Source organism: Balaenoptera musculus, chromosome 5, assembly GCF_009873245.2.
Source record: "Balaenoptera musculus isolate JJ_BM4_2016_0621 chromosome 5, mBalMus1.pri.v3, whole genome shotgun sequence".
In the NCBI taxonomy this organism is placed as follows: domain Eukaryota; kingdom Metazoa; phylum Chordata; class Mammalia; order Artiodactyla; family Balaenopteridae; genus Balaenoptera; species Balaenoptera musculus.
In genome coordinates this window covers 14,595,265-14,611,110 of record NC_045789.1, presented here as the reverse complement: position 1 = coordinate 14,611,110, position 15,846 = coordinate 14,595,265, and positions in this window count along the sequence as shown.

Genomic DNA, 15,846 nt, shown 5'->3' with positions numbered 1-15,846 from the left:
TTTTCTTTGTCTTTAATTTTTGTCAGTTTGATTACTCTGTGTCTTGTCATGTATCTCCTTGGATTTATCCTGTATTGGACTCTCTGCACTTCCTGGACTTGGGTGGCTATTTCCTTTCCCATGTTAGGGAAGTTTTCGACTATAATCTCTTCAAATATTTTCCCAGGTCCTTTCTCTCTGTCTTCTCCTTCTGGGACCCCTATAATGCGAATTTTGTTGCATTTAATGTTGTCCCAGAGGTCTCTTAGGCTGTCTTCATTTCTTTTCATTCTTTTTTCTTTTTTCTGTTCCGCAGCAGTGAATTCCACCATTCTGTCTTCCAGGTCACTTATCCGTTCTTCTGCCTCAGTTATTCTGCTATTGCTTCCTTCTATTGTATTTCTCATTTCAGTTACTGTATTGTTCATCTCTGTTTGTTTGTTCTTTAATTGTTCTAGATCTTTGTTAAACATTTCTTGCATCTTCTTGATCTTTGCCTCCATTCTTTTTGCGAGGTCCTGGATCATCTTCACTATCATTATTCTGAATTCTTCTTCTGGAAGGTTGCCTATCTCCACTTCATTTCGTTGTGTTTCTGGGGTTTTATCTTGTTCCTTCATCTGGGACATAGCCCTCTGCTCTTTCATCTTGTGTATCGTTCTGTGAATGTGGTTTTTGTTCCAAACTCTGCAGGATTGTAGTTCTTCTTGCTTCTGCTGTCTGCCCTCTGGTAGATGAGGCTATCTAAGTGGCTTGTGCAAGTTTCCTGATGGGAGAGACTGGTGGTGGGTAGAGCTGGCTATTGTTCTGGTGGGCAGAGCTCAGTAAAACTTTAATCTGTTGTCTGCTGATGGGTGGGGCTGGGTTCCCTCCCTGTTGGTTGTTTGGCCTGAGGCGACCCAACACTGGAGCCTACCGAGCTCTTTGGTGGGGCTAATGGCGGACTCTGGGAGGGCTCATGCCAAGGGGTACTTCCCAGAACTTCTGTTGCCAGTGTCCTTGTCCTCATGGTGAGACACAGCCACCCCCTGCCTCTGCAGGAGACCCTCCAACACTAGTAGGTAGCTCTGGTTCAGTCTCCTATGGGGTCACTGCTCCTTCCCCTGGGTCCCGATGTGCACACTACTTTGTGTGTGCCCTCCAAGAGTGGAATCTCTGTTTCCCCCAGTCCTGTTAAAGTCCCGCAATCAATTCCTGCTAGCCTTCAAAGTCTGATTCTCTAGGAATTCCTCCTCCCGTTGCTGGAACCCCAGATTGGGAAGCCTGATGTGGGGCTCAGAACCTTCACTCCAGTGGGGGGACTTCTGTGGTATATGTGTTCCCCAGTTTGTGAGTCACCCACCCATTGGTTATGGGATTTGATTTTATTGTGATTGCGCCCCTCCTACCATCTTACTGTGGCTTCTCCTTTGTCTTTGGATGTGGGGTATCTTTTTTGGTGAGTTCCAGTGTCTTCCTGTTGATGATTGTTCAGCAGTTAGTTTTGATTCTGGTGTTCTCGCAAGAGGGAGTGAGAGCATGTCCTTCTACTCTGCCATCTTGAACCAATCCCCAATCCTTACCATATTTTAAATTCTGCAAGTTTCCTTTAATATCTGGCTATAGTCATCCACACTTTTTCCAGTTTTTCTCCCTTCGCCTGACTCCACATCATGAAGAACTGAAACTTGACTGCTCAGATCCCCAGGATTCTAGGCTGCCTTGCAGCCTACCCTTTCCACAGGATTGCAAGAAGCTCTGCTAGCTGAAGCCTGATGACCTGATATAACCCTTGAAGGATTTGTCACTGCAACAGCCTGTATGTGGGTCGGATTTCTCACTAAACAAGTCATTGTCTGGACCACTAAGGAAGTCCAGAGAAATGCTTGGGCCAAGCATGCCCTTCTTATATAAGGTGTAACCAAGACTGTGGACAACATCACCAAGAGCATTGGCATCCTAGCTTGAGAGTGTGAAACTCAGTAAGTAGTGCCGCATAACCAAAAAATTCTTCTCAACAACCTCTTGGAATTCCCTGGACTGGTTACCCTTGTTGGGGGAGGGGGAAATTTCCCCCCTTACCCCTCTGAGTTCTTATGGCTGGACTAATAATAAAACTTACACAAGACAGATTAATAGGAGAAAAAGAAGCAAATTCTAATTTCTGTGCATGTAGGTCTCAGAGAAGTGGCACCTAAGAAGCGGCCAAAGCAGGCAGCTTTTATATTTTTTAGACAAAGAAACAATAAATTTGTGAGAAATTGACAGGACAAAGAAAGTTAGGCTTTGGATGCTTGATTAAGAATCTAAACAGAGTTTGGGCTTGGGGTAGTAAATTAAAGAAGTAAAAGGTTTGTTTATAGAGTGATCTCTACAGAATTCCCTAACTCTGGTGATAAGAGTGTTCTTCTACTTCCAGGTGCAGGGAGTGTAACTTTCATATCAGAGATTTATGTCCTGCTTTCAAGGAGCCAGAGAGGAGGGTCAAAGTGTCCCTCTGGCATCAGGTCTTTCTTAGGCAACTTTAATTCAAAATAATGTCATTGAGGCACATTTTGGGGTGTCCTGCCCTGGGCCCCAACACCCTCAAGGTTCAACTCTTGGCTCTTTATACTAATATTTCTCTTTTTCCTTAAGGCATCTGTCTTTTAAAATGCTAAGTCTTTAGGGCCTCCAGGGCCCTAAAACAATTGACATTTGCTACCACCTCTCAACAAATGGTTCAACTGATTTTACAGAAATAATACCAACAAGAATCATTGAGAGACTATTTCTCAGACCTTGCTTCATCCTACTTAGGAGGTTTATGATCAGCTCTGAGTTTTTCAGGATGAATGACTTTCATTTGTCTTGAACAATTGTCATTGCCTTGACAATATTGAGCTTCTTCTGAGTCCTGAGTTAGTGGACCCTTCCTTCCCACACTTTTGTGTTCTGAGAAATGGCTGAAATAAAAGACTACCTGCTGTCACATACTCCTAGATAAGACCCATCCTGCCTCCTCCCTCAGTGAATCCTTTATCTATTTTACCTGTGTAAAACCCCATTTCCTTTTCCTTCAGGTGTTCTTTATTAATGAATGATCTATTATAGTAGCCTGAATAAAACCAACTCCTTAATTGTCAGGTATGTTTTAGCTTTCACACTAGGCTTGATTATATGGGTTTGACATCAAAATTGTGATAGAGCTGAAATGTAGCTTTACAGGGCAGGACAATTATAACTCAGCCTAACCAGAAAGGCAGCTCACTAGTTTAAAGAATGTTAATTCACCTTTATTAAATTTACTGTTATTTAACACTTTTTGGATTAGCAGATCTGTATCAAACAAGGAAGAGTAGCAGTAAAAATGTAATGTTATAATTCCTAAAATAATGTAGACCCTGAGCATCCAAAATGCTGCACATCTGCCCTGAGATTTTAAGAAAAGAAATCAAGCACAAAACTTATTAAGGAATAGGGCATTCCATCCAAAAACAACAGAGTACACTTTCTTCTCAAGTGCTCATGGAACATTCTCCAGGATAGGTCATATCTTGGGTCACAAATCAAGCCTTGGTAAATTTAAGAAAATTGAAGTCATATCAAGTATCTTTTCCAACACAACGCTATAAGACTAGATGTCAATTACAGGAAAAAAACTGTAAAAGATACAAACACATGGAGGCTAAACAATACGCTGCTAAATAACCAAGAGATCACTGAAGAAATCAAAGAGGAAATAAAAAATTACCTAGAAACAAATGACAATGAAAACACGATGGCCCAAAACCTATGGGATGCAGCAAAAGCAGTTCTAAGAGGGAAGTTTATAACAATACAATCCTACTTCAAGAAACAAGAAACATCTCAAATAAACAACCTAACCTGACACCTAAAACAATTAGAGAAAGAAGAACAAAAAAACCCCAAAGTTAGCAGAAGGAAAGAAATCATAAAGATCAGATCAGAAATAAATGAAAAAGAAATGAAGGAAATAAGAGCAAAGATCAATAAAACTAAAAGCTTTTTCTTTGAGAAGATAAACAAAATTGATAAACCATTAGCCAGACTCATCAAGCAAAAAAGGGAGAAGACTCAAATCAACAGAATTAGAAATTAAAAAACAGAAGTATTAACTGACACTGCAGAAATACAAAGGATCATAGAGATTACTACAAGCAACTATATGCCAATAAAATGGACAACCTGGAAGAAATGGACAAATTCTTAGAAAAGCACAACCTTCCAAGACTGAACCAGGAAGAAATAGAAAATATGAACAGACCAATCACAAGTACTGAAATTGAAACTGTGATTAAAAATCTTCCAAGAAACAAAAGCCCAGGACCAGATGGCTTCACAGGTGAATTCTATCAAACATTTAGAGAAGAGCTAACACCTATCCTTCTCAAACTCTTCCAAAGTATAGCAGAGGGAGGAACACTCCCAAACTCATTCTACGAGGCCACCATCACCCTAATACCAAAACCAGACAAAACTGTCAGAAAAATAGAAAGAGAAATTAAGGAAACACTCCTATTTTCCATTGCAACAAAAAGAATAAAATACCTAGGAATAAACCTACCTAAGGAGACAAAAGACCTGTATGCAGAAAACTATAAGACACTGTTGAAAGAATTTAAGGACTATACAAACAGATGGAGAGATATACCATGTTCTTGGATTGGAAGAATCAACATTGTGAAAAGGACTATACTACCCAAAGCAATGTACAGATTCAATGCAATCCCTTTCAAAGTACCAATGGCATTTTTCACAGGACTAGAGCCAAAAATTTCACAATTTGTATGGAAACACAAAAGACCCCGAATAGCCAAAGCAATCTTGAGAAAGAAAAACGGAGCTGGAGGAATCAGGCTCGCTGACTTAAGACTATACAACAAAGCTACAGTAATCAAGACAGTATGGTACTGGCACAAAAACAAGAATATAGATCAATGGAACAGGATAGAAAGCTCAGAGATAAACCCACAAACCTATGGTCACCTAATCTATGACAAAGGAGGCAAGAATATACAATGGAGAAAAGACAGCCTCTTCAATAAGTGGTGCTGGGAAAACTGGACAGCTACAAGTAAAAGAATGAAATTAGAACACTTCTTAACATCATACACAAAAACCCAAAATGGATTAAAGACCTAAATGTAAGGCCAGACACTGTAAAACTCTTAGAGGAAAAGATAAGCAGAACCCTCTGTGACATAAATCACAGCAAGATCTTTTTTAACCCACCTCCTAGAGAAATGGAAATAAAAACAAAAATAAGCAAATGTGATGTAATGAAACTTAATAGCTTTTGCACAACAAAGGAAATCATAAACAAGACTAAAAGACAGCCCTCAGAATGGGAGAAAATATTTGCAAATGAAGCAACTGACAAAGGATTAACCTCCAAAATATACAAGCACCTCATGCAGCTCAATATCAAAAAAACAAATAAACCAATCCAAAATTGGGCGGAAGACCTGAATAGACATTTCTCCAAAGAAGATATACAGATTGCCAACAGATACATGAGAGGATGCTCAACATCACTAATCATTAGAGAAATGCAAATCAAAACTACAATGAGGTATCACCTCACACCGGTCAGAATGGCCATCATCAAAAATTCTACAAACAGGGCTTCCCTGGTGGCGCAGTGGTTGAGAATCTGCCTACCAATGCAGGGGACGCGGGTTCGAGCCCTGGTCTGGGAAGATCCCACATGCGGCAGAGCGACTAGGCCCGTGAGCCACAACTACTGAGCCTGCGCCTCTGGAGCCTGTGCTCCGCAACAAGAGAGGCCGCGACAGTGAGAGGCCCGCGCACCGCGATGAAGAGTGGCCCCCGCTCGCCGCAACTAGAGAAAGCCCTCGCACAGAAACAAAGACCCAACACAGCCAAAAATAAATGAATAAATAAATTAAAAAATTAAAAAAAAAAAAATTCTACAAACAATAAATGCTGGAGAGGGTGTGGAGAAAAGGGAACCCTCTTGCACAGTTGGTGGGAATGTAAATTAATACAACCACTATGGAGAACAGTATGGAGGTTCCTTAAAAAACTAAAAATAGAACTACCATACGACCCAGCAATCCCACTACTGGGCATATACCCTGAGAAAGCCATAATTCAAAAAGAGACATGTACCACAATGTTCATTGCAGCAGTATTTACAATAGCCAGGACATGGAAGCAACCTAAGTGTCCATCAACAGATGAATGGATAAAGAAGATGTGGTGCCTATACACAATGGAATATTACTCAGCCATAAAAAGAAGCGAAATTGAGTTATTTGTAGTGAGGTGGATGGACCTAGAGTCAGTCATACAGAGTGAAGTAAGTCGGAAAGAGTAAAACAAATACCGTATGCTAACACATACATATGGAATCTAAAAAAAAATGGTTCTGATGAACCTAGGGGCAGGACAGGAATAAAGACGCAGATGTAGAGAATGGATTTGAGGACATGGGGAGGGGGAAGGGTAAGCTGGGACGAAGTGAGAGGGTGACATGGACACATATACACTACCAAATGTAAAATAGATAGCTAGTGGGAAGCAGCTGCATAGCACAGGGAGACCAGCTCCGTACTTTGTGACCACCTAGAGGGGTGGAATAGGGAGGGTGGGAGGGAGACGCAAGAGGAAGGGGATATTGGGATATATGTATACCTATAGCTGATTCAGTTTGTTATACAGCAGAAACTAACACAACATTGTAAAGCAATTATACTCCAATAAAGATGGAACATATATAAACATATATAAACTGGGTGTTAGTATGTCCTAACCAATTCTGTACTATCTTGGTAATTGCCTGCTGTAAGGTCTCATACTAAAATTGTAATTGTAGCCAATTAATTGATTTTCAGACATTTAAATTAAATACCACTAAAAATCCACTCTGAATTGGAGCATTTTGAAGAACTACCAATCGAGGGAACACACGTATGGCTAGAACCTCTCAATATATTTGATCATTCCTGAGAGTTGCCACACAGATCTTCTTGCTTCATCATTGTTATCAATAAAAGAATTCATACTGCCTGCTTTTATTTGGATTCCAGATCATGTGGCTATGAATAGAAAAAGCTTGTATGTTTTTGGACTAGATAGTTGCCAGCAGAGGTGAATCAGAGCCAGACTCTGGTGCTGAGGCTGAGGTTCTGTGGACGCCACTGTTCACTGTCTGCTTCCTGAAAGGTAGACAGCCCTATCCAAGCTCTTTTAGACATTCTCCAAGGACAAGTAAGAAATTGAAGAGCAAAGGTAGCTTACCAAACAGTAGGAAACCCAGAAATAGTGTGAGCTTTGTGTTACTCATGTATGTGTCCCAGAGGTGAGATACGAAATACTGAGATCTGGAAGGCAGCAAATGTTTGCTGATAGTCACTGCTGCCATTGTCTTCTCAAACGAGATTGAGGAAAGATTTGAAAATTGGGAGGCAGCCTGAAGGTCGTAGAGCCAGTGAGGAGGTGGCCAGTATTTCAGCTCCACAGGAAGCAAACTAGATCGCTGAATTTGAGTGAAAGCAGTAGGATTATTTGAGAGACATCTAAAGGTAAGCTAAAAATTTTAAGGTACCCGTTCTTGAACAAAGACTGGGGTTAGAGTTTATGAGAAAAACATTACTATAGCTTTAACAGAGTGAAAGGAAATGTATGGTACAACATGAGAAAAAACAAACCATGATGTCAAAAGATGTAAATGAATTAGTACAAGTTCAGTGTGCTAGATAGTGTTTAAAGACTAGGTAGAGGTCCAGTGTCATTGAAGGGTTGAGGCAGTAGAAGGAATCATACAGAAATGAAGAAGTAAGAGAGGGCTCTAACACTCTCAGGGACTGCAATTTTAACCTATTTCTTTTCTAGTAATAATTTTCCTTTACACTTAAGATAGTAGAATTAGCCTTTTATGTTCACCCTTTGAATTTTATGTATTTGGAATGCTTCTGACCAACTTTTGCAGGGAAGACTTAAACCTCAGTTATACTTTTCACTAAATTATACTCTTCAACTTGTGGAAATGGGTGAAGCTCTTAGAAAAGAACAAGTATACTAAAGGTTTTCATTTTTTTTATTTTTTAATTAATTTATTTGTTTATTTTTTGGTTGAGCTGGGTCTTTGTTGCTGCGCGCGGGCTTTCTCTAGTTGCGGCGAGCAGGGGCTACTCTTCATTGTGGTGCATGGGCTTCTCACTGCCGTGGCATCACTTGTTGTGGAGCACGGGCTCTAGGCGTGGGCTTCAGTAGTTGTGGCTCTGGGCTCTAGAGCGCAGGCTCAGTAGTTGTGGCGCACGGGCTTAGTTGCTCCGCGGCATGTGGGATCTTCCCGGACCAGGGCTCGAACCTGTGTCCCCTGCATTGGCAGGCGGATGGATTCCCAACTACTGCACCACCAGGGAAGCCCCTAATGGTTTTTAAATTGAAATATATTCTCAAGAAACAGGAGAATTCGCATTGAGATTTCTTTTGTATGCATTGAATGATTTCCCTTAGAACCTTATAGACTGTAGGATACATTTTTTTATATTATACAAGAGATTTTCTTAAGTAACTTGGATTTCAAATATTTCTGTCTATATCTGTTATGTGTGATAATCCCTGTAGAAGTCATTTCAAAACTGCATTTAATAGGCTAAAAATAGTTTCAGACCTAATTTCCATGGTTTAGAAGAATTTTTGTGCTTTGAATTTGCTTAAACTTATAAAATAATTCTTAAACTGCAGTAATTGTGACCATTTAAAAAACCATTTCCCCAAATAGCGTAGTGTGTTATGTTATATTTGTCCCTATGTTCAATAACAGTAACTAGTCTGCACTAATCTGAAAGACTGAAATATGGAAATGTTCATTTAAAATATCCAGTTACAAGGCATTTACTGTAATGGAACATTTTTTGTCCACATCTAACCTTTAATTCAGTGTATCTATTAGGATAGAATTAAGTTTGATAAAGTGCATTTTTAAAACATACTTTAGAGATATTTAAAATTAATTAGAAAAGTTAATATCTGTTTGTCTTTTGTACCTTTTTAGTCTATTCTATTGTAAGCTGTTAAGTTTGATTTAAGTTCAGCACAGGTATAGACTGTGCCTGTGTTGTGCAGGGCTGTATCTTTAGTATCTAACACAGGACCTGGCACGTCAGCACCTGAAAAATATTTGGTGAATGAATATTTCCAAAACAGGAAAGCGTAAAGAGATAACATTTTAAATGCCTTTGGAAGACAAATTTTGTCTTTTTCTCTCTTTCCTTCCCTCCGTCCCTTCCTTCCTTCTTTTTTTTTTTTTTTAAGGAATATATAGTAGGTGATCAGAAATACAATTAGTTTTGTGAATGAAATTCCTGTCCACCTAAACATAAATTTTGACTAAATTAGTGCATTAATTGATAAAAAACAGAGAAAATTTAGGCATTCCACTCAATGTTTGTAGAATCAGAAACACTAGTTATTCCAGAACAAATTAGTAGACAGATTTCTAAGACCAGTGCTGAGTTACTTTCTTTGTTTTTGTCTTCCCCCTACCTCTGACATATTCCTACTCTCTATCTGTAAGATAGTCAGTTGAGTTTTTTAATGTCTGAGTTTTTTAATACTCACACCTAGTTGTATTTAAAATAACACTAAATTTACTAAAGTCATAAATTTCAAATATAATCATGAATTTCACATTTTTATTTTCCCAAGTACTTCAAACAACTTATCAAGGAAGGCTTTTCAAACCCAACAAATCTTTGTAAGCATTTAAATGCTCCTTACAAACCTGATAAGTTTAAACTTAGAGGTTTATTTTTGGATTTTCTTTTAATCGTTGAAATAATGTTTATAAACAAATTAAAGTATTTTACAATTTTCAAATCAAAATCACAAGTCTAATATCAGTCAAATTTATTTACACATTTCAAATTTAACTCATAAATTTAACAGCACTTAAACATTTCATATTAAATCACATGTTTAATTTGTTAGATCATCAGGGATACAGTATTGCATGCCCACCATTGTTGATGCCTGGGATGCATGGGTAGGATTTGGGAACTTTACATAGTTACAGATTCTCAAGGGACCTGGGCAATAAGGATGATTTCCTCTTAAGCCCTGGGTAAAAATTATTTTTTACTGTAATGTGACTTTCACACCCATGCCATTTTTTGCCAGCTGGTGCATTGTATTAGTAGTCTCCATCACATCTTTTAATTGTCATGTCTATATTCCTGAGATTCTGCACCCCTGTTAGAATTACAGCAGAATTCTTTACTATTGATTTGACACCAAAAATATTATGTATTTTATTTTATTTTTTTGTCTCATTGACTGCTTTCTATAGTCATTTATTGACAAAGATCACTCACGACTTCAGATGTATATGCTTATTAATTTCTCAGTACCACCTCTAGACTGCCCTGCTGGGCCTTCCAGAAGCAAAGATCTGAAGAATTTGTTCAGTGCTTTCTGGAGTTGCACCAGGAAGTTAGTAGGATTGCACAGTTTTATGTTAGATTTCTAGCAGCATCTTTTTTCAACATTTTGAGACTCTTCCTTCTTGCAAGGTACAGGTTTAGGACTCTCTTGGTTAAATGATCATTTTTATCTTCCATAAAGGTATCCCTTGTAACGGAAGTGTTGGTTACCTAACCAGCACTCTTTAAAACAAACAAACAAACAAACAAACAAAACCAACTTCCTAATGCCAGTTCCTAAAAACCACTTAGAGAAGCTAGAGATCTGATTACCCAAAGTTAAGAGTCATGGTAGACAACATGTCATTGGAAGACCAGATGGATGTTTTTCAGACTATGGAAGACCTTATTTTTAAGAGGTTTCCTTCTCTCTGTTTCATTCCATTTGAAGAAGACAGCATTTAAGTGATTACAATCTACTGAATAATTTGGAGCAGTAGAGATTAATGTTGATCCTTGTATTGTTCTGAAGATCAAATTGGATAATTCTTGTGTGAGTGCTTTGTAAATTATAAAGTGGTATTAAAAAAAAAAGTCGTATGACATTTGTAAGGTGTTATCATTTAAAGTCTAACATTTATTGAGCATTTACCATAGGCTAGGCCTTGTCATAAGGGTTTATATAGTTTATAACATTAAATTCTGTGGTTGCCAAATCTAGTTGCCCTGGGGATCTACATACATACAGGTTTATGAGCTACCCATTTAGAAATTATGAATCAGAAGATGTGGCATCCGATCTGGATATTTACATCTTCCCTATCTCCTAAGGGATTCCAATATACAGTCAGGTTTTAGAACTGATTTTGTTTTCAGAATAACCCTGAGAGGTAATTACTAGTTACTATTTCCATTTTGTTCTTTCACTGTAGAGCACCAGTGAACTATAAAAAAAATTAAGTATTTTCCTTTCTCTGAAAATTCCTATCATTGGTAAGTCAGAATAACAAACTTTTACTAGGAAATGGAATGGAATTCTGTGTCCTCAAAGAGCTTATACTCCAGTGAAATACTAAGGTAAATACTAATACTAATAAGGGCTATGAAAGAGGGAAGTTTCAGCTAAAGCAGTGACGCAAAGAGCGAATGATCATCTCTGCCTGGAGAGAGTGCAGATGAGGGAAGATTTCATGGTGAGATGTGAGCAGTCCAAGCACGTGCATAGGCAAGGACCTATGAACCAGCATGGCATATTGAAAAAATAGCCATAGTTTAATTTGGTTGTAGGGTAGGGCATTTAATGTAAAGCCTGGACCTTGGAATCTGAGAAAGCTAGGTTCAGACTCTGGTTCTGCTACTTAACTAGCTAAGTGATCTTGGGTAAATTCACTTGGTGCTATGGTCTGAATGTTTGTGTCTCCCCTGAAATTTAAAAATTGAAATCCTCACCACCAAAGGTGATGGTTGTTTGTTAGTAGGTGTGTTCTTTGGAGGTGAATAGGTCATGGGGTGGAGCCCTCATGATTGGGATTAGTGCTCTTATAAAAGAGACCCCACAGAGCTCTCTGGCTCCTTCCACCCTCTGAGGATACAACAAGAAGCCTGTGGTCCAGAAGAGAGCCCTCACCTGACCATTCTGGCACCTTGATCTCGGACTTGCAGCCTCCAGACTGTGAGAAGTAAGCTTCTGTTGTCTATAAGCCACCCAGTCTGTGGTATTTTGTTACAGCAGCCCAAATGGACTAAGACACTTTGCTTTCTTGAATCTCAGATTTCTTAGCTAGGATAGCAAATCTTCTCTACTTTTCAGAGTATCCGTTAATGGAAACATTATAAATTAACATACAGTCATTTATTTTAACTTTAGTATTGTACTGCTACTCCTGTTACTGTAAGTCCTCTTCATGGAAAGCATCTGGGTTTATCACCATAGTTAGCTCTTGGAGTGCCATGAAAATAGGGGGAGTGTGTGAACAGATTTGCCTTCTACCAAGACTATTTTGTCAGCAGGAGAAGGATGAATAAGAACACACCAGAGGCAAAGAGATCACCTCCTGGACTTTTTCTCACACTAGGTGAGGCATGATAAGGATATTAGTAATGATACTGGGGGTGGAGAGAAAAAGATTCAGAGGTAATTAAGAGATAGTTTAACATACATAATATCATATACAGTTATGTTAAAGACAAAAATAAGCATGAGACAAAATCAGCAAAGGCTATTTATTCATAAATCTACAGCAAGGGAATCCCCTGCCATCACTTTAATTTCAGCAGGCTTTCAATGGTGTCAGAAAGGTGTGAGTTTATCATTTGAAAAGAGAATTCTGAGAGTCTCTGATTGGCAAGCATTTATTAAGATGGGAATTTTGGAAGCAGGGGAGACTTTCTAGTTGGTTTTCAGGTATATTTGGCAGTTGTTGGTTGGCGGTAAGGGGGTGAGCAGTTGGGGTCATTTCAAAATATAGGAAGGATTGATTGTTCAGTGTTAAGGCTGGAGGGTTTTCCATGGCTGGTCATTTCCCGGAACAAGTTGGGGTTGATAGGGTGCTTTTTTGCAGTCAAACTGTCATCTCATTGTGGTCCTTATGGGGAGTGGCTGCCATGGGAGGCAGTTCCTCAGTTATTTAACACGAAGATCAGGTAATGTTTGTCTATTCATTTCACTACGGGGAAAAGTCCTCAAAATTTTTTAGTAGATGAAAGAATCCAGTAAACATTATTGGCATCATAGTATCACTGTATGTGCTAACTCAGCACATATTTTTTAGGGAAGATTTTTTTTAGGATAGCCACCATTTTCATCTACATGTAGGTGTGCGTGGGATTTATATATTGTTACTTAGTTAATTCTCCAAATCACAAGTAACACCAATATCAGTCTTAAGTAATTCATCATATATGTTGTGGAGTTTTACCAGAACTCCAAGAGCAAAAATATTTTCGGATTCAAGTTGGTAAGCATGCATGATGCACAAGTTTCTGGACTAATAGGTTGTTAAAAAGAAATGGAAAAGGTCAGGATAATTTAAAAATATGCTTTGAAAAAAAATTGGAACCTCTTTAATCTTACATGTACTTTAAATCCCTTTCATGTACTTTGTCTAGGTAAAGCAAAATTTTCCATAAAAGAAATCTTGGCCAGAAAATATGCCTTGTAAATCACAGTCTTTTAAAAGCTGCTGGAGATAAGGGAAAAAATTAGTAATGTAACTGCCCATCTAATTAATTCTGGGCACTATTTAAAACAATTTTTTGCTTTCTCTGGCAGAAGGTATTCTCTTTTTCACTAATCCTATCTCAACTCATTTCAAGAAGATCCTTTTAGTTGGATAGGCAAGAAAATGTTCTTTGCCTCCTTTATGTAACTGAGTGTCTTCACTTAAATAAAGTGCCTTAAGGAAGAAGAAATTCCGGAGGAGGTAGGAAGAGAGAGACAAGAACAGGGCTAGAGAGACTTGTTTTTAACAGGCATATACATGAGAGCCTTTTAGTCTAAGAATTTCTCGGGGCGGGGTGGGGGGGGGTCATCCTGGGATTAATGATGAAGGGATCCTGTCACCTTTGAGCAAGAGCGGTTGTTCTTACCTGTGGCTCTGCAACAAAGAGGCTACTATGCTTCTTCCTCCCCACCCCAAACAGAAGCTTCGAACAGTGGCAGGGAAGCCAAGCAAAGGGGGCCAGAGGAGTGGTTGCTGCTCAAAATTTCAGTAGCGTTTTCAAGATAATTGGCTTAATTACACACCCGAACTAAGCTGTTGTAATTTTAAGGGCACCACAATTAACAATGACTTATTTTAAAAGACTGTAAGTAGTTCCTTGTTCTTTCCTTCCTGTAAAATAGATCTCTGAGGGATTAACCAGGGCCTGAAATGTTATGGGTTAAGACTTTATGAAACAAAAGGCACTCTTGATTCAAGGATGGTAAGAGATATTTGGAATCAGGAATGTAGAGTTACTCTGGGCATGATAGGGAAGAACTAAATAAAATATTTTCTAAGGTTATTCGTTTGTATTTTATATACTGCTGCAGATAAAGGCAGTTTAATGAGTAGTTAAAAGCAGGGCCTCTGGAGCCAGACTGCTGGGATTTATTGCTCAATTTTGCCACTGAGTGTGTGATCTTAAGTACAGCAAATAAAAACCACCTATAATCCCACTTAAGAAAATACAAAGTATTTACAGTAAGGGAGGAAAACAAAGCTTTGCTCCATTAACCACTCTACATTTGATTTGTATCCATTTCAACTTTTTTCCCCAAAGTTATACACACGAGTATATAATAGACATGTGCATAATGCCAATAATATTGGTTTTCAATTTTAAAAAATCATTTTATGATCTAACATGGACCATTTCTAGGTTAGTACATATAAGTTTACCTCTTGAAAAAGATGACTACAGTATTTCTTCATCTTATTAACTATTGGTCTATTAAAATTTTTTTATTGAGGTATAATTGACATATAACATGGTATTGGTTTCAGGTGTACAACAGAATGATTCGATATTTGTATACACTGTGATCATCATAATAAATCTAGTGACTATCTGTCACCATATAAAGTTAACTTTTAGGATTTACTCTCTTGGCAATTTTCAAATATGCTGTACAGTATTATTGACTGTAGTCACCATGCTGTACATTACATCCCAAGGACTTATAACTGGAAGTTTGTAGCTCTTGACCCACTTCACCTGTTTTACCCACTCCCCCCTCTTCTCTGGCAACCACCGTTCTGTTCTCTTTATCTATGATTTTTATTTTGCTTTATTTTTTAGTTTCCACATATAAGTGAAATTATATGGTATTTGTCTTTCTCTGTCTGACTTATTTAACTTAGCTTAATGCCCTCAAGATCCGTCCGTGTTGTCACAAATGGCAAGATTTCCCTTTTTTTAATGGCTGAGTAGTATTCCACTGTGTGTATATGTGTGTGTTTGTGTATGTGTGTGTGTGTGTATATATATATATATATATATATAATCTTTTTCATCCATTAATCCATTAGTAGACATTTAGGTCATTTCCATATTTTGGCTATCATAAATAATGCTGCAGTGAACATAGGGGTATTTTCAAATTAGCATTTTCATTTTCTTTAGATAAATACCCAAATGTGGAATTTCTGGATTATATGGTAGTTCTATTTTAAATTTTTTGAGGAACCTCCATACTGTTCTCCATAGTGGCTGCACAAATTTACATTCCCACCAACAGTGCAAGAGGGTACCCTTTTCTCCACACCCTCTCCAGCACTTGTTATTTATTACCTTTTTGATAATAACGATTCTAACAGGTATGAGGTAGTATCTCATTGTGGTTTTGATTTGCATTTCTCTAATGATTAGTGATGTTGAGCATCTTATCATATGCCTGTTAGCCATCTGTATGTCTTTGGAAAAATGATCTTCTGCCCATTTTCTAAGTAGATTTTTTTTTTTTTTTGCTATTGAGTTTTGAGTTCTTTATATATTTTAGATATTAACCCCA